Source organism: Myotis brandtii, unplaced genomic scaffold, assembly GCF_000412655.1.
Source record: "Myotis brandtii unplaced genomic scaffold, ASM41265v1 scaffold363, whole genome shotgun sequence".
Lineage (NCBI taxonomy): Eukaryota > Metazoa > Chordata > Mammalia > Chiroptera > Vespertilionidae > Myotis > Myotis brandtii.
Window position 1 is genome coordinate 4,022,542 of NW_005363938.1, and position 14,751 is coordinate 4,037,292.

A 14,751-nucleotide genomic window follows, 5' to 3' on the forward strand; every position below is an offset into this window, starting at 1 on the left:
CCCCAGGGCGTGTCCACCCGCAGCTTCCCCACGTGGTTGGGGCGCCCTGGGCCTGGACGCCTCCTCCGAGCCGGTCCTCCCACCCCAAGGCCACAGGGCTGGGGCTGGCTCTCCACTGGGGGATCTGAGGTGGAACATTGCCCTCCGCCGCTCTTTTTAAATGGCCAGCCGTCTCCAGTTGCCAGGCACCAGTTCATCAGCCTTTTAACCTCCCAGCACCTCTGCTTTTTCATGGTAAAAATGGCATAAAACCTCTAACCTGCCTATCCTCCAGGAATGTTTTGTGGGAATAAATAAGAAAATGAATGTGGAGGTAATTGAAAGATGTGCTACACACGTTTATATATTTTGTGTTAAAATCTAGCATACATGCACATTTTGAGTGTGATACACTATTTCATTTGGAGCACCTGCCATGTAACACATGTTGAACGTGTATAATTCGGCGGGCACTGTACTCAACACGTCACAAGCATTATTTCATTTCATCCTTTTTGCTCACTCCTATACAGCTAGCACAGTCCCTAACCAGAGTAGACACTCATTCAGTGTTTTTGTTGTTGCTGTTGACTTGATTCCTCTCAATTTTATGAGGGAGGGGCTGCAATTATCCCCAATTTACAGATGAGGAAACTGAGGTGCAGAGAGGGAAAGCCACTCTACCCAGCATAACAGCTGGCCCCTCTGGCATTTGAACCCACAGGGTCCAAACACCTAACCAGTGTATGGTATTTATGCACAGTGTTCTTCAGCACTGGTGGGAAGCGGTGATTTGACTATGGGAAGTGGGCCTCACACAGGAGGGGTGCCTTCTGGGATGGGTGCTCCTCGAGGGGACTGGCCAGAGGTGGAGGACTTTGCCAGGTGTTCCCATGAAGATAGCTAACGTTTTGGAGACTGCGTGTCTGAAAGACTGTTTTAAACCTTTTACAAAAATTCTATCTTTTAATTCTCTGATAACCATGAGGTGGGTATTAATACTGTCCCACTCCTTAGATGAGAAAAAAGGCATAAAGAAGTGAAGTAACTTGCCCAGGGGGTATGCAGCATCCAGGAGTTGGGGTTCAAAGACAGCCTAAGCCGGAACCTTCCCCTAACCACTGCACCTGGCTGCCTCACAGTGCAGAATCTTGGAGGAAAGGTGAGGGGTGATACCTTTAGGGTTAGTTTGGGATCTTAGTCCCTAATGACTTAAAACTGTCTGAGAAGCACCCCTCTACCAATGGGGAGGTTTGTTTGTTTTTAATCTTTAATTTCTTTATTGGTTAAGGTATTACAAATGTGTCCTCATCCCCCTATTAACCCCCCGCCCCCACTCATGCTCTCATCCCCCTGTTGTCTGTGTCCATTGGTTTGGCTTATATGTATGCATACAAGTCCTTTGGTTGATCTCCCCCCGTTGCCTCCACCCTCCCCAACTTTCCCTCTGGGGGTTGACAGTCTGATCGCTGCTTCTCTGTCTCTGGATCTGTCCCTGTTCATCAGTCTATGTTGTTCTCTATATTCCACAAATGAGTGAGATCATGTGGTATTTATCCTTCTCTGACTGGCTTATTTCACTTAGCACCAATGGGGAGGTTATTTAAAATGGGAATAAGAGAACCTACCTCTGAAGGTATCAAATGCTTTCATGTCTGTAAAGCACCTGGCATGCAATAGGTGCTTAATAAATGTTTGCTGAAAGAGCAAATGGATGATAATAATAGCTCATATGGATGCTTCTAACTCAAGTCATTATTAGGACTGAGCACTACACATACATTCTTGTTAAATCCTCACCAGAGCCCTACAGGTGGGCACTATTATTGTCTCATCCATTTTACAGGTGAGGAAGTTCTGAGAGAAGTGAGTCCCCAATGCAAACAGGGAAAGGTGACAGGGACAGGATGAAAATGCAGACAGGTTTAGCTCTAAAGGACCAGCTCTTCTCGGCTGCACCATCTGCCTCAGATGTAAGAATGAATGAGAAGTCAGCCCTAAGTCATTGATCAAAAGTGTCAGCTGTCATTCCAAGACTGGATTTCAGCATCTCCAGCTCGTCGAACCTCTCCCTGCCCGTCTCAGGGACCCGCAGTCTGGCTTTGAGTTGTAACCTGGACTCAGACCAAGGCTGTGCCTGTCCGGACAAGGCAGCTGGCACTGTCACAGGCCTCGGAGGAGAAGCCCCAGTCCAGGAGACTGACGAATGCGTGGAGTTGCACGGGGCCTGTGGTATGAGAACGGGGGCTGTGGGAGTGCATAGGAGGGGACCACACCTAGTGTATTTAAGGCCAGAGATGGCTTTCTGGAGGGGTGACATTAAGCTGAGTCCCAAAGAACAAAAAGTGGGGAGATTACTCTAGAGTCCAGTGTTGCTTGACTAGGGAGGGTGGCGGTGTTCATGGATAGAATTCTGGAGAGTCCATGAAAGTTACAGCTCCATTGTCCCTAACCTCTACCTGAAATTTAGTATTTCCTTTTATTGTGAATGCAGTCAGCAATATGGGACTTGGTCGCCAATAGAAATCATATCTATTCCTATCACATTACAGTTGTTGCAAATAACTTGAAATTTCTTTTACACTCTTTACTGCTTGGAAAGTAAAACAGTTATTAGGCTCACCACTCGCTTTTTCTATTCAATGCATTAATGACGAAGCACATACATTACCATATAAATTAGTTTGAATATTTTGATAACTAGATACCAATATAATGATAATTTCATTATAACCTTATGTATCCTAGTCTATGATTTAAAAAAAACATTCTTTTGAGAGGCTCTATGGGCTTCAACAGATTGGCAAGGGGTCCTTGGTGCAGAAAGGGTTGAGAACCACTGAAGGTAGCATGTATGTTAGCTTAGACGTGAGCGTGGGAGCTGCAAGTAGTTCTGCTGGAGCCAGGAGAGGCTGGTGCCAGGTGCGGTTTACAGGTAGGAGGGGCCCGAAGTCCAGCAGCCTCGTGAATGACCCCACACAAGAGCAGGAAGGATCGGGCTCAGAAAGAGAGATCTTGGCTGGGGCAGGGGGTCTGTTTGTGGGCATGGAATAGACAAACTTGGAGGCGGGAGGCCACTGCCACAACCTGGTTAAATATATTTTTATTGATTTCAGAGAGGAAGGGAGAGGGAGAGAGAGAGAGAGAAACATCAATGATGAGAGAGAATCATTGATTGGCTGCCTTCTGCACGCCCCCTACTGGGGATCGAGACCACAACCCAGGCATGTGCCCTTGACTGGAATTGAACCTGGGACCCTTCAGTCCACAGGCTGACGCTCTAGCCACCAAGCCAAACCAGCTAGGGCCACAACCCAGTTAAGAAGTGATGCGCATCTGAACTAAGGTCAGGGCAGTGAATAACGGCTGTAACTGAATGAGCAGTGATGAGGTTGTGGAAGGCAGGGGAAGCTAGAAGAAAGCAGTTTGCTGGGAGAGGAGTCGGCGTTCTGTTTGGATACTTTGAATCTCAGATATGTATTATCTAGGGTTCCTGCAGGAACCCAACTCAATCCAGCTTGAGCAAAGAAGAACTTACGGGCTCATCAACTGGGAGTCCCAGGCAAATCCTACAGGCACGGCTGCTTAGGGATGCTGTTGATGCCATGAGGACCCATGCTCTCTCTCTCTCTCCATATCTCACCTCCTCGCAGCTTCTCTCTGAACATTAGAAAAATGGCCACTAATGGCCTTCAGCTTATATTTTAACACCTGATGCTCCAAAAGGAAAAGAGGCTTTTTATGAAATCTTAAGGAACAACTCTAATTGGTCCGGGGACCAAACTCTGAGGACTCGGCACTCTGCTTGGGTCGGCCTGGACCATTGACCACAGATGTGTGGGCATCATGAGCCATGTTCCTGCAAGGACCATGTGGGGGGGGAGGGTGCAGGTTCTCTAAAAAGATTCTGGCAGACAAAAAGGACACATCCATGCTGACGGGGCTGTGGAACATCCAGGCAGAGCTGTCCAATGGGCGGATTAGAGGGCTCTGGGGTTCAGCCCCTCCTAACACAGAATGACAGTGCTGTGATCAGGAGACGAGGCTGCAGGTACATCCTGGTGGCATTCCTGGGCTCCTCAGCCTACAGCGGCTAAGCGGCTATGAGGAACCTGGCCTCTCACCTTCTGCCCTCCCAGCCCACTCTGATGGCAGACACAGGCACATAATAATGGTTTTCTCTGCAGGACTCTGAAGGTGGCAACGCAAACCACAGATCTCAGGATGCCCATTATAGTTAAAAAGCGCCAGACTGGCAAAAGCAGTCACTGACATCCATATGGGCAACACACATTTGGTTAAGTGACTTTCTATTTCTGCCATGCAGGTCCGTTTTAAGTATACAGCTTCCCGAACATGCCATTTAGAGCCTGTTTTAGCTGTGCCTGTAAACCTGGGCAGTGTGTCGGCACATTCAGGAAGTAAGAAGTCTCCAGGCTAATGAAACGGCTGGTTTAAATAGGAAGGGCGGCTACCTTTTAAGTATAATCCTCAGGACTGACCCCTTTCATCTCCATCCTCACCAGGGGCCCTGTGATTCTATAGTAAGAGATCTGGCTTCTATTCCAGCTTCATCTACATAATAGCTGTATGGCCTGAGGCAATCCACTTAATCCCTGGTAGCCTCAGTTTTCCTCACCTGCAGAATGGGTATAATAACCCTTCCCAAGGCTGGTGTAAGATAAGGCAAATTAGAAAAATGCATGTGAAGCAGTAGTGCATAGTTCAGAATTAGTGGTCGTTGTCCCCCTGCCCCTTCCCCCAGCATATATTTAATCTGTGGCCAGGGTGCCTCTTATCTTGTCTCATAGTTGGAAAGGAAATGTGTGTCAGAAAGGAGAAGGGATAATGTGGAGGTTAAAATCACAGCCAGTGTCAGCCAGGTGTGGGTCTAAGTCATGTTGCCTGCCATTTACCAGCTGTATGACTTTCGGCGTGTCTCTATGCAACTCAGTCCCTCCTCAAGTGAATGGGATATGAACAGCCACTAATTTCATGGAGGCGAGGATTCCACAGGCCAATCTATATTCTTCCCTTAGCACAGTGCCTGCCACCAAGGAGGCACTCAAGAAATGCTCGCTATTACTATTTTTTATTTCCAAAATATAAACACACCACACAGACAAGTCAATATTTTTCCTAGTAGCTGTACCCGGCACTTTATTTACCCTGAACAGTTTTCCTTTTTTGTTGGTGGCCAAGATTGAGAATAAAGAGCCATATCACACACTAGGACAGCCCTTCGCAAACTTGACTGTGCATATAAGAAGGGGTAGGGGAGGTGGGGTGGGGGGCTGCCTTGTTAAACTCCCTAATCTCAGAATCCTCACCCAAAGACTCTGATGCAGTAGGTTTAGGAGTAGGGTCTGGAGGTCTGCTTCCTAACAAGCCTCCCAGAAGATGCTGACACAGGTAGTCCAAAGTTTGACCTTGACCTTGGGCACACCAGGACATCATCTGTGATGTTCAGACATTTCCTACCTAGGAGGCTGATCACCACCAGCCGGGCTGCCCCGTGAGTGTCGTTCCATTGATTAGAATGGGTGAGGGTGGGAGACCTCACTGAGGTGGGAGTAAGCCTGATGGTGCCCATAGTCCCTGAAGATGTTTGACTCACCCGTGACGGCTGACCTCCAGCTGATTCCTGCGTCCCACCGGACAGCTCCTGATTTTGCCTGCTGTCTGCCAGCATCTCTTCTAAGGATCTTGCTTAGATGAAGGAGTCTAATGGTCTAACCTTTGAAGCCCCCAGCCCATCTTACCTCCAGCCCCCACACTGGTTCAAGAATTTCCACCACATATGATCCTGTCAGAGGCTGGTAGCTATCGTCAGCCAAACCCTCTCCACCCCATGATTCAGAAAAGGGTAGCTAATTATTTAGTCTTGGAGAAGGAAAATCTGAGGGCGATTTAATAATGGGCTGCACACATATGAAGAGTTAACAGCAGGGAGCTGGTGACCACCTGTTCCCGCTCTCTGTGCGGCTAGGAGAAACAGAGATGGGACTGACTGCAGAAATAGAACAGCACCAGGGTGGGCATGAACGTGAGGGCACTGATGGGGTGCCAGGGGCAGCATATGAAACCTGCCTTCCTAGGATTTATGACAAGGAAGGAGCTTTGGCTCTGACATGTTGTTCTTCCCCAGAGGCTGGGAGAAAGGCCTGATCCTGTGAGTAACTCGAAGATGGGGGTTTGTCTTACTCAGCCCTCAGCCTGGCCCCAGGCACACTGTAGACCAGTGGTTCTCAAATCATGGTCCCTGGACCAGCAGCAGCAGGTTCCTCCGGGACCTTGCTAGAAATGCACCCGCTGAATCAGAAACTTGGGGATCTGAACTCTGATGCACTAGTGCTTCACACGCATTTTTCTAATCTGCCTTATCTTACACCAGCCTTGGGAAGGCTGTGTTTCAACAAACCCTCCAGGTGATTCTGATGCCACTAAGGTTCCAACTTGCCTGTGCAGTGCACTTACCTGGGGAATCTTATTAAATGCAGGTTTGGATTCTGTAGGTCTGGACCGGGGCCCGAGATGCTGCATTTCTAACAAGCTTTAAGTAATGGCGATGCTGCGGGGCCACAGACCACAGATTGAGTATCAAGGATCTAGAATAATGTCAGCTCATGTCATTCCTCTGCTCAAAACTCTCCAGTGATTCCCATCTCATTCAAAGTAAAAGTCAAGAAGGTCCCACATAACCTGGGCCCCATTACCCACCCCTCTGTCCTCATCTCCACTCCCTTACCCCTTGCTCAGTGCACTCCAGCCACACTTGCCTCCTCCCTATTCCTTGAACACTCAGACAAGTCCTTCTGCCTTGTTCCTTCTGCCTCTTACACTGCCCACTCCCCCTGAAGTCCCCCATGACTCACTGACAGGCGGCTTCCAAGAAGGCCCATAATGACACCCCTGAAAAATCTCCTCCCACTGAGTATAGGCAAGACCTATCACAGCTGTTGCTGGAATGTCACTTTTGTGGTTATGTTACATAAGGCAATACTTTCTTTGTTGGTGGCAGACTCCTTCCCTTGCTGGCTTTGATGATACAAGTTACTATGGAGAGACCCACGTGGCAAGGAAATGAGGGTGCCTAGCTAGGAATTGAGACCCTCAGGCCCAAAGCCCTCGAGGAACTAAGATTCTTATAATCCAATAGCTTGAAAGCAGATACTTTCCCAGTTGAGCTTTTGGGTAGGACCCTAACCCAAGCCGACTTGATTGAAGCTGACTGTGGGAGACCCTGAAGCAGAGAATCCAGACTCCTAACCCTCATAAGCTGTGAGACAATAAATGTGTGTTGTTTTAAGCAGCTAAGTCTGTGGTAATTTGTTAGGTAGCATTAGATGACACAGCTTCCTTAAGGGTTTGCTGAAACATCATCTTCTCAATCTGATCTTCCCCAGCTTTCCTCTCTTCAAAATAGCAGCCTCTACAATGTCCCAGGAACTCCCTACTTCCCTCCCCTGCTCCATTTTTCTCCATAATACATATCACCATGTAACATATCTTATATTTTTCATGGTCTCCCCAACTAGAGATAAGCTCTAGGTATTTTTTGTCCATTTCTTGCACAGCTATTATTATAATACATAGACAGTGCCTAGCACCTAGAAGGCACTTGATATTATTGAATAAATTCAGTCTCCTTCCACATAGTGAACAAGTGGCACTAGTGAGCACCAACTTTACATTTTCTCAGCATAGCAACCCCAATGAGAAAAGAGATCTTTCCAGATATCTATATCTATATCTATATCTATATCTATATCTATATCTATATCAACCAAGGGACTAATTGGCCCCTTTTGTGTGTTGTCCTGCCTTGCTAAGGGAAATATGGGAAAATCCCTCACTTAGGGACTAAGACCTTCTGACACCCTCTATAACAATTTTGGCTTCTCAAGAGTAGCAGATGTTGCCCTAGCCGGCTTGGCTCAATGGATAAAGCGTCAGCCTGCGGACTGAAGGGTCCCGGGTTCGATTCTTGTCAAGGGCACATGCCTGGTTGCGGGCTCGATCCCCAGTAGGGAATGTGCAGGAGGCAGCCAATCAATGATTCTCTCTCATCATTGATGTTTCTCTCTCTCTCTCCCCCCCCCCTCCCTTCCTCTCTGAACCAATAAAAATATATTTTTTAAAAAAGAGTAGCAGATGAGTTTTATCACCCTATCCATTATTCTCAAGCAAGGTTCACAAAAGTTCTCCCAAGAGAGAGCCTGCCTTGCTGTGGTGAGGAAGAAGAATCCAGCATTGTCTGAAGAGCCATCGCTCTATGTGAGGCCTTGCATGGGAACATTCAGAGTTGCATTATTCATAATTGCCCCAAAGTGGAAACAACCCAAATGCTCACATGGATGAATGGATAAACAAAATGTGGTGTCGGCATACAATGGGGTAATTTACAGCAATAAAAAGAAACGAACTATCAACTACTCATATAGCTACAACATAGATGAACCTCAAACACAGTTTACTAAATGAAAGAAGCCAGACAAAAACCGACCATGTATTACATCATTCTGTTTATAAGAGATATCCAGAAAAGGCAAAGCTATAGAGAGAAAAAGTAGATTAGTGGTTGCCAGGGGCCGGGGGTGGGGATGGAGAATGCATGCAGATAGGTACAAGAAATTCGAGGGAGGGGGATGAAAATGTTCTAAAATTGTACTGTGGTGATGGTAAATTACTAGAAACCATTAAATAGTACACTTAAAATGAGTGGCTTTTAAGGTATGCAAGTTATATGTCTACAAAGCTGTTTTTTAAAAGAAAACAAGATGAAAAGCCCTTGCATGGTTCCATGTCTTAAGGGTCTCCTCTTAAATTCTCTTTGAGAATTATGCTTCCTCACTTTTTAGATAGCTATTTCTATGGAAGCTCAAAGAAAAGCACCCATTGGTTCCCAAATAATATCAATGAACTAACTAACTATATAAAAAAAACAAACAAATAGGCCTTATTTCTTCCCTATGGAAATAAAAGGGGTGGTGATATCCTGGACTTTTGCAGTGGTTTCCTGGTCATGTTTGCAGGCCCTGTGTTGTCTGACCCCCTCCCTGAGTGAGCTGCACAGCTGCAGGGATCTGTGCCCATCAGAGCAATTGATGATTCCCACATTCAGGCAGCAACAGGAACAGTTGCATTGTGATCACGGAGAATTAAGGAAGAGCGAAATACTCTGATTAGTCTGTCTTTCAGTGACCTGCAATTTCCATCTCAATGCAATCAGAGGATGGAGATGGTTTCAACTTTGGTAGCCCCTAAACTGCCACCCTGCCTCATTCACAGACGTGGGGTGGGGGTGGGGGATATAGCCCTGTGATTGGTCCAGCCTGGGTCACGTGTCCATGGGCTGAGGACAGCACATCATGATTAGCAGTCCCACTGGAAACTCATGGAAAAGAGAAGGAGAGTTCCTGCAAAGGAAATAAGGATGCTGAGAAGGCAGAAACAGTATATAGTCATTACATTATTCCCATGGGCAGAAAAAAATCCTAATAGGGCAAAATGTCCTATGGGCGAGGGCAGCCAGTGCGGACTTCTGATAGCATAAATCCGCCATAGGTGCCAGCCTAACAGCTGCTCATAGGGAAATGCCTTCTGCCAGGGCTGATCAGCAGACCCTGAGCCACGGATGAATGAATTATTCCGACAGAACATTTGCTGTGAAAGAGAGGCTAAGGGACTGCCTGGCTATAGCAACCAGACAGCCCCAATTGCCTGCTTCCTTAGGCTTTTATTGCAGTTTTTATCTTTAGATACAATCAATGGGGTGAGTAATCTTTGGGAGGACACATGTGTTTGCATTGGTCCTCAAGGCAAGGGCACCCAAAGATTAGGCATAAGGATTCCAGTAAACACCCGGGGGTCTGCACATGCACATACTTGTTTGGAAAGGCCAGGGAATAACTAGTGGCACCGCCTTCGACACTCCCCTAAGTCTCCCCTAAGTTGGAATTCTGATAAACAGGGCAGGCGGCCTTCCACACACTTCCCTTTTCTCAGAATGTCCTCCTTACAAACTTTCCAACCAAGTCTCATGTGCTCCCCAACAGCCTTCCTGGTTATATCAGATCCACCTTGATCAGGGACAGCAAGATTCCCCATTCTTAAAGACACCCATACACATCCAAGGCCTCCTTCCGCTCAAGGGGATTAAAAAGTGCTGATTCTGGGATACCTTGTGGTTCAAAGGTGATGATCACTGGGTAATCCACAGGGGCAGGCAGCTCAAGCTACACCGAGCCCCTTCCACTCCTCACCCTTATACTTATGAAGGACTGGACGCATAAGTACATTTTCAGAGCTCAGTGCAAAATGAAAATTCAGGGCCCTTAATTAAAATTATTAATAATTTCAAGATGACAATGACAGCACAACACCAAATCAAGCATGGGATCTTTCTGAAAAGGGGTTTCTGTGTCATGGCTACTAAATGGGCTTGTCTTCATGACATAAATTCTTTTTCCTTATCCCACCTGGAGGACTCCAGTACCTTATCTCCTTCCCTGAGTCACTCCTGTACCCCTCTTCCTTCACCCAGCCCCACTCCTATCCACTATTAGAAACTTAAAAAAATAACTCTAAAACAGAAAACCCACCTCTTCCTGCAAGCTGAAATCCAAATATCTCTGAGACTAGAGGCTCTGTGAGGAAAAAGAGATATACAATTTAAGAGTGTTATTCTTTTTTTTTTTTAAATATATTTTATTGATTTTTTACAGAGAGGAAGGGAGAGAGATAGAGAGTTAGAAACATCGATGAGAGAGAAACATCGATCAGCTGCCTCCTGCACATCTCCTACTGGGGATGTGCCCGAAACCCAGGTACGTGCCCTTGACCGGAATCGAACCCGGGACCTTTCAGTCCGCAGGCCGACGCTCTATCCACTGAGCCAAACCGGTTTCAGCAAGAGTGTTATTCTTAAAGTATATCTTGTAATGTTTACCTTCATCTTTGCCCAGTAGTTTTTGTGGGCCGTGGGTTGAAGATGATGAGTGGCTTTCTGAATGGAGCCCCCATCACCATGGCTGCTGCCACTTGAGAGTGTTTAATAATAACCATTTCCATTTACTGAGCACTTACTGTGTGCCCAAGCACTGCCCTTTAATACATGTTTTCATTCCATCCTCACAGCAACTCTGTAAGCCAGGCACAGAGACAATACCTACTTTTCAAGAAAAAATTGAGGTTAAGAGATCTTGTTGCAGCTCATAAGGGGCAGAGCTGGGATCTGGATCCAGGTGTGACAGTGAGCACAGTTCCTGCCCTTTCTGCTACACCAAATAAAGTTTGATTATTCCATTTCTGACCCCACAGAGTCTTGGATGCTGGACACAGGGTGAATGAAAGCATTCTTATCTTAAAGTGCATTTTAATGCCTTTTGCAGGCTCAAATTCCATTAAAATTGATCAACTTGGAGATTATCATGGGGGACGGGGGGTGGAATGAAAGATCCGCCAACCAAAGTGGTTTCAGTGAGGACCAATGTCAAACCGACGTAGCTACCCATTGTTCTAGATATTAGTGGGTTCAGAGTTAAGATCTGAAGCTCAAGACACAAATTTTCCTCAATAAACCAAATGGGAGGTCAGTAAGTGCAAACCATCCTGCAGAGAAAGGATGGGCTGGAGGTGGCTTTAGGGCACTGGAGAAGAAGCTGTGCTGAAATATGGGAATTTCCCCTGCCCCTCCTAAAACATTGCTTGGACCATTTACTTCACCAACTGTCCCTTGGAGCCACCACTGGTATTCAGTCTCAGGAGTAGAAACCACAAACCATTGGGAAGATGGGAATTTGGGGTTCAATGTCGATCCTAACCAATGTGGTAGAATTTTAGCATCTTAGAACATCAGAGATGGCTGGCATAGCATAAAATGGGTGTTTGTGAAATATTTGTTAAAAGTTTAATAGGAATTAGCTTGCATTGAGATTTTACTAATATTTTTGATGCTATTGAGAGTAGGATCCAGGGATGCCTGAATCTTGCCCCTGTTGATCTCCTTATACCTTCCCTCCCACTCACCCCACTCCCAAAGTTCCTCAGGGAACCATATGAAAGGAATAGTAGCTGGCTTGGACACTTATTGAAAGTTGACCTTGGGCCTAATAATCACCAATGCAGAACTCTCTAAAAAAAAGTTAGATTAGAGCACTTGGTTTAAACTCTAGACTAAAACAGTTTTCCTAATCCCCCACCCCCAACCATGAACATAAGTCTTAGAGTCTTATCAACTTTAATATATAACCCAATCCAGTGGCCAACATTTAAAGGAAAGTATAACATTTCAAGCAGGTGTTAGATCATGGTCCTACCCAGCCTCGAGAAGTGGGGGAGGAGGCAGAGCAGAGCTACAGCCATTGCCACACAGTGACCCCTTCCTCTAGGACACATGGCCCCAGGAGTGTCCCAGACTCTGAGGGAGCCAATGATCACCTTCCCCTTGGAGAGAAGCTAAAGGGTGTTGGGCAGTGGGTGGCCAGGCATGAGGTCTGAAGAGTACTCTCTGCCTATACTACATATGAATAAATAAATAATCTGCCAGGCAGCATTCAACCCTCCTCACTTTACGTGAGAAAACCAAGATCCCAAAGGCAAGTGGCTAGTCCCAGGTCACACGAGCGGGCCACTGCACAGATGGATTCTCTTCCCAACTGGACTCCACCTTCAAGATCTATCTAATTCTGTAAAGAATGAAATGAACTCAAGTGTAATTGAATCTCCTGAAAGTGAAAGCAATACTCCCATTGGTCAGAGCAGATCACATGGCTACCCCTAGCTGCAAAGGAGTCTCAGAAAGCAGGGAATGGGATTGCAAGATTGATTGCCTTGTGCCCAATCATGATCCCTAGTCTAAGGCAGCGGTTCTCAACCTGTGGGTCGAGACCCCTTTGGGGGTCAAACAACCCATTCACAGGGTTCACCTAAGACCATCGGAAAACACATATATAATTACATATTGTTTTTGTGATTAATCACTATGCTTTAATTATGTTCAATTTGTAACAATGAAATTGGGGGTCATCACAACATGAGGAACTGTATTAAAGGGTCGTGGCATTAGGAAGGTTGAGAACCACTGGTCTAAGGCGAGCCCATTCCTACCTAGAACAAATCCAGAGTAGGCAAAGAAGCCAGGTTTGGGTGGGGGAAATGGGTAATTTGTAGCTAACATTGTCCCACCCAGTCATAATATTATGTTCATATTACAAATGAAGAGCCTGATGTTAGAGAGCTAAAGAGATTTGCCTAAGGTCATAGCTAATTAACAGTCAGATCACATTTCTGCCTGATTCCAGAGTCTGAGCTCTTAGCTGCCATAAAATCCTGACTTTTAAAAAGGAAATAAAAATATGGGACTCTTCAAGATTCAGAGAATCACAATTTACAAAGCTATGCTAACCTTCTTCAAATCATCTCAGTTGAATGATACTTGAAATGTATACACATTTTTCATTCAAATCAACTAGAGGTCATTTTGTGTTCACCGTGGAAGCAAACAGGACTATCCCAGGAGGCGTCATTCACATGGAGCCTGTGTTAATAGCACCCTCTAAGTTCCGCAGTGCACAGCCTGCTCAGTGACAGACATTAAACCGTGCCGAGTTTAACCTGTCTGGTCTCCAATGTCCTCATCTGCAAATTGAGCTGGTTGTTCTCAAATGATTCTGAGGTCCCAGGTGACACCCTATGATACTGTGACAACCCAAGTGCATCCACACAAGAGGATAATAAACAGGCCAGAGCACCAAGGTGAACTGCCGTTGCTTTGCCAAAGTGCAGCAGAGAGATGGTTCTGGAATTCCCCATATTTCCCATAATGCAGCCTTTCTGGCTATAGAACACCCTTGCCAACAATTTGGAGCTTCATTGATCAGAACTTAATTTATCTCTGAAGCTTAATTGATCAGAAACAGAGTGTCCTTACAGTTCCATAAACGTGTTCTCTCTTCCTTGTCAGACTAACAGCGAACAGGGCGCTGGTCCTTGAAGGACACTGTCTGTGGGCATTGTGCCCGCTGTGAATAGGCACGACCTTTTCCCCTCATATCTGTCTAGTCCCCTGAGAAACGGACCCTCTTATTACATTTTCCCAGCCCGGAGTTTAGCTCCACAGGCAACCTCCTGTCATTTGTTTGTCTGATGGGTATTATTTCTTCTAAGAATCTAATTAGGATCTTTGAAAGGGTTCGGCCTGGGAGTGAGGGAATTAAATATGACTCAGAATGTGTGCTTCCCAAGCCAGGCAAAAAGTGAGGTGATCATTCGTTTGATTTATTCAGTCCACAAGTCCTGACAGTGCACCTCTTTGGTGCCAACCTCTGCTGGCGAGTGGATAGAATGGCTTCTCTCTGCCTTGGAGAAGGTTAGCGCACATCACAGGTAGGCTCCCCTCAAACGAAAGTAATTAAACACATGGCACACGATGCCATGTATTCACCAAGCCCCCTTTCGTTTTCCCTTTTTTGGGGTCAAAGGAGATTACATGTCACAGCCCTCTTGCAGCTAGCTGAGGCCATTTAACTAGTTCTAACCAAAGGGCTGTGGCACAAGTGACCAATGTCTTTAAGAAGAAGGGTGCAGCTCGACCAGAGTGGCTCAGTTGGTTGAGCACCGTCCTGTGCACTGAAGGGTCGCTGGTTCATTTCCTGGTTAGGGCACATGCCTAGGGTGCAGCTTCAATCCCCAGTTGGGGCGAATGTGGTAGGGCAGGCGATCAGTGTCTCCCTCTCCCTCCCTCTCTCCTCTCCTTCCCCCTCCCCCCCC

General features: G+C 46.3%; 1 protein-coding gene across 2 annotated transcripts in view; it reads right to left on the reverse strand.

The window, feature by feature from the left end:
• Positions 1-8,519: 8,519 nt before the first annotated feature.
• Positions 8,520-14,751, reverse strand: part of COQ7 (coenzyme Q7 homolog, ubiquinone (yeast)) — an 80,529-nt gene continuing 74,297 nt past the window's right edge. The window contains exons 6-7 of one of the 2 annotated variants that reach the window (XM_005872003.2): positions 10,584-10,628; positions 8,520-9,398 (exon numbers count right to left, since the gene is read on the reverse strand). The gene's annotated coding sequence lies outside the window, so the exon portion shown is untranslated. The remainder of the gene's footprint in view (positions 9,399-10,583; positions 10,629-14,751) is intronic. The other variant, XM_014544425.1, reaches the window with a different exon arrangement.